The sequence below is a fragment of the Portunus trituberculatus genome, chromosome 26 (assembly GCF_017591435.1).
Source record: "Portunus trituberculatus isolate SZX2019 chromosome 26, ASM1759143v1, whole genome shotgun sequence".
Classification (NCBI taxonomy): Eukaryota; Metazoa; Arthropoda; class Malacostraca; order Decapoda; family Portunidae; genus Portunus; species Portunus trituberculatus.
Genome location: NC_059280.1, coordinates 471,637 through 476,706, shown reverse-complemented (window position 1 = coordinate 476,706; position 5,070 = coordinate 471,637). Strand labels below are relative to the sequence as shown.

Sequence of the window (5,070 nt, the reverse complement as noted above, 5' to 3'; positions counted from 1 at the left end):
ACTGAGCTACCGGGCCGTGTGTGTGTGTGTGTGTGTGTGTGTGTGTGTGTGTTTATAAGTGTATACACAGAGAGAGAGAGAGAGAGAGAGAACCTGCAGGGTTATATGTAATTTAGCAACATTTAGGCTGCCAGTTACTTATTATAATTACCAGTCTGCCATCCCACACAAAAATCATAAGATTATAATATGCTAAATTTATTTTTATATAATACAAGAACAAATATGATAAAACAATAAAAAGATAGGAAGTTGCAGAAACAAATTTATTGACTGCGTGTTTGAAGGTTTGACCGGATACGTGGTTAACAATGAAAAAAAATTGCTGAAAAAGGACAATAAAGGACAGATTTTGACTGTCCTTTTTTACAAGAAAACTTAAGGACAAACAGGCTCAAAAAAGGACAGGCTGTCCTTAAAAGGACACACATGGCATTCCTGGTTCACTATGGGTTCCGACCACACTGAGCGGAAGCGTTTGGCAACAATGTTAAAAATATACTCATATGTGTATATATTTATGTATGTATGTACGGCATGCATGTATGTATGTATGCATGTATGTATGTATATCGGCTTCCTATTTCACGAAGCAGTTTTCCTTCCAGTATTTCAAACAAAAGTGACATCTGCCATCCTTTTTTAAGTGATACCTAGTTGTCATTAGTTACAGGTGCCTCTCACGTATCAGCTGGTCTGCGACCCACACTACACCTTCCGTCTGTCCCCACTCCGTCCCTCCCCATGTCCCTCATATCTCCGCCTCCACCCCCGTCCCACCCTCTCTATCTATCTATCTCTCGCGCCGCTCCGCTCAGTACCTATCAGCTGACACACTCTCCTATTTATTCTTTATTCTTTAGTCTCAGTCTCTATTCCACCTAATATTAACCTCTGATTACTGAGAGGCTACACACACAATATACTCTTCGCTACTATAGATATCACTATTATCGGTATCTTCATCTCCACCACTCACTGTCCCTCACGGCCAGGGCCTTGTCCTGCCAAGGGCAGCGCGGCTCATGGTAAACTGTCCGGCCGCCGGGCTGACTACGGCAGGGTTGCCAGACACTACACATGAAAAAAAGGACAGACTTGCTTTAAAAAAAAAAAGGACAGTACAACAAAAAGTGTGAGAGAGAGAGAGAGAGAGAGAGAGAGAGAGAGAGAGAGAGAGAGAGAGAGAGAGAGAGAGATTAGGAAAGGTCTAAGGCGTTCAGAATTTTAATGGCCACAGTTTTCACTATTTCAATCCCCCCACATGAGTTTCTGAAGCTGCATAAAGTCGTTAAATAGTTAGACACAATGGATATGGAAACGCGTCATGATATAGAAGGGATTAAGACAGTTTGGGATATTAAATTACCTTCACTTGGCACTTGCAGTGAGGGAGGAGAGGCAAGGCAAGAACGCAACACGTCAGCCAGCCAGCCAGGGAGACACGTAGACCCCAGTGAATTATGAGTGAGGTAGAGACGAGACGGGAGAGCTAAACTAGTGGAGTGGGTAGTGAGGAGACCACTGTAGCTTGGTTCACCTGGGGAGCGTTGCCCAGGTAACAAACACACACACACACACACACACACACACTTACCATCTGGAAGCTTTACCAAATCTCTCCACTCATTACTCCGACTTACTCATCTGTCTGTTGTGAAGAGCTAAGAGGAATGTTAAATTAGGATTATGAGAGAGAGAGAGAGAGAGAGAGAGAGAGAGAGAGAGAGAGAGAGAGAGAGAGAGAGAGAGAGAGAGAGAGAGAGAGAGAGAGAGAGAGAGAGAGAGAGAGAGAGAGAGAGAGAGAGAGAGAGAGAGAGAGAGAGAGAGAGAGAGAGAGAGAGAGAGAGAGAGAAATATGTAATAGGTGAAAAAAAATTGATGTGTAGGGATTGTTTTCAGTAAGATCTCAAGCACACACAGTGACTTGCATACACTTCTTCATTGGGGTTAACTAGTAAAAAAGCTATTTAGGGTGTGCGTTGACATAACCCCTTCAGTACCAAGACGCGTTTCCTTATGCATTGTGCTATTTGGTGATTTTATACAGCTTCATAAACTTATGTGGGGGATTAAAATAGTGAAGACTCCAGCCATTAATCTTTTGACCTCCATAGACCCTTCCTAATGTCAGTAAAATCGCCTAATCAAACCCAAAAATCAAGGTAAAAGAATTGCGAGGAACCTTCGATTTGTTCTCGCCAGCCACTCCACGAACGACGATAGAAAGTGGAAACATGTCGAGTGAAAACAAGGCGCTATGTTGTTGTCCATAAACTCTCAATCTATCTCTGTGGGCACTGTTGTCGTTAAGATCTCAAGCACTGAATTACCGCCATGCACTCAGTCTGGGCGTCTGAGTGAGCAGGGCGAGGCGAGGCGAGGCGATAGAGGCACCTTGCTTTGTTCTGGGCTATGTGTTTCCTACATATCATAGCTTCCCCTTGCTCAATAAGCGCTAAGAATAGGACACATTTCGCTATACGCTATTACTTGCAGTTTGTGTTGACAGACTAGGATAATAAAGAGGGATGCCAGAGATTAAACGTATACAAAACGGTGAAATAACGACAAACACACACACACACACACACACACACACACACACAGTCTGAGTCCTATCCGAAGATCTATATGTGCTCTGAGCTTGTTCCGTAATGGGGAAGTCTGGCTGGATGACTACCGGGCGACCATAGTGAATCACACACACACACACACACACACACACACACACACACACACACACACACTAAGTACCATGATTGAAAAGGACACACACACACACACACACACACACACACACACACACACACACACACAGCCACCTCCCCGTCCAACACCCTCCAGCTGAGAGCTGGGTGTCAATGGTTCCAGCTGGTGGCCTCCCCCATAACGAAAGATAAAGCAACACACACACACACACACACACACACACACACACAGTCTCAGTCCTATCGGAAGATCGCTCTATGACCTCTGAGCTTGCTCCGTAATGGGAAGGCTGGCTGGGTGACTACCGGATCATAGTGAACACACACACACACACACACACACACTAAGTACCTTGAAAGAAAACACACACACACACACACACACACACACACACACACACACACACACACACACGCTAAGTACCTTGAAAGAAAATGACACACACACACACACACACACACTAAGTACTTTGAAAGAAAATGACACACACACACACACACACACACACACACACACGCTAAGTACTTTGAAAGAAAATGACACACACACACACACACACAGCCACCTTCCCGTCCAACACCCTCCAGCTGGGAGCTGGGTGTCAGTGGTTCCAGCTGGTGGGCTCCCTCATAACGAAAGACAAGGCAACAACACACACACACACACACACACACACACACACACACACACACACACACACACACACACACAGTCACCCACCCACCCACACCAACCCACCCCACTCCCTGGGGCCTGGAGCCAGGTATCAGCCTGGGTCCAGCCGGGGCTGGGGTCAGCCCTCCTTGATGACGTCACATATATACGTTATGCAAATCATTTTGAAAATGAGGATTCCCAAAAAGGCAGCTGGACACGAATGTTATAAAATTTCTGACTCGTTATCAATCGAAACTAACTTCTAAAATACAAAAACATTGCAGAGAAAAGGAATAATAAAAATAGCTCAAAAAATATACTAAATAAAGTATTACAACTTCGACTTGCTTAAATACAATTTCAAAGCCCACCAATTTCATTCAACTGAATCGATAACGTTTTTCAAAAATTATGACAATCATTTCGATTTATCAAAACCTGTCAACTCGCCCTATTAGAAAAAATAATATTTAAAAAATGACGTTGTTTACAATATTTACAGGACTTCATATCATTCTTAAAGTCCACATCTTTAACTTCTCAGGAGCCTTGCACACTTTTATCATGATAAACCATCTTTTGAAAACACAAACACTTCGCTACAACCTCAAATAAAAAATCACAGATAGCGGAGGTAAAAATTTTAGCGTATTTTGGCCCTCCCATTCAAGTCATAAACACCCTCTACATCACCGTATTTCACTCAACTCAAGCATGGAAGACACGTAAAACACTGGGAACTATCATTAAAAACCCTTAAAAGGCACTTGTGACTCGAAATAAATGAACTGAGACAAATATAAATAATAGTGGAAGTCGAGCATCTGGGACCGGCATTTTGGGCGGGAGCTGGTGATGACGTCAAAGCCTGGGGCTCGTGACGTCATGGGTAGGCCCGCTTCTTCTCACTCCATAGCACACAAATCAGGTAGTTGCGGATATATCTCAACAACTGACATGAAAGATTAGGCCTATGGCTCCACTTTGTGACCTGTCAGGCCTGTAATGAGTAAGAGATGATGCAGATAATGGCTGAGAGAGAGGCGGCGGGTCAGGAGATCGGTTTGTTTACGTTTTCAAGACTGAATTATTTTGTTTTTATAAGTATGTGCAGGTGTTAGTTCACTGATATATTGTCCAGGAGGTTACCAACGTTAGGTTATGACATGGCACCACCGTGAAATGATGAGTTATACCAATATATCACTTACGTTAGGCAAAGATTGCTCCGCGGCGGCTGTCCGTGTCACTAGCAAGCACCCACACTCCACTGTCCACTTTGTGTCTTCAACCATGTTTAAATAGTTAACCTCTGATTACTGAGAGGTTACACACAAAATATTCTCTTCGCTACTATAGATAACACTATTATCGGTATCTTGATCTCCACCACTCACTGTCCCTCACGACCAGCGCCTTGTCCTGCCAAGAGAAGCACGGCTCACGGTCAACTGGCCGGCCGCCGGGCTGACTACGGCAGAGTTGCCAGACACTACACATGAAAAAAGGACAGACCTGCTTTAGAAAAAAAAGGACATTTGCCTCCAAGAAAGGACAGCACAACAAAAAGTGTGTGTATTATATATATATATATATATATATATATATATATATATATATATATATATATATATATATATATATATATATATATGTGTGTGTGTGTGTGTGTGTGTGTGTGTGTGTGTGTGTGTGTGTGTG

The 5,070-nt window shown here is 43.4% G+C and overlaps 1 long non-coding RNA gene across 2 annotated transcripts in view; it reads right to left on the bottom strand.

The window, feature by feature from the left end:
- The window catches only part of LOC123509067, a 15,125-nt gene extending 10,466 nt beyond the window's left edge, over nucleotides 1–4,659 (bottom strand). Inside the window, exons 1-2 of one of the 2 annotated variants that reach the window (XR_006676111.1) lie at nucleotides 4,581–4,659; nucleotides 893–1,074 (exon numbers count right to left, since the gene is read on the bottom strand). This is a non-coding gene — a long non-coding RNA (uncharacterized LOC123509067). Of the gene's footprint in view, nucleotides 1–892; nucleotides 1,075–1,369; nucleotides 1,775–4,580 lie in introns of those variants that run through there. The other variant, XR_006676110.1, reaches the window with a different exon arrangement.
- Between the last annotated feature and the right edge of the window lie 411 nt (nucleotides 4,660–5,070).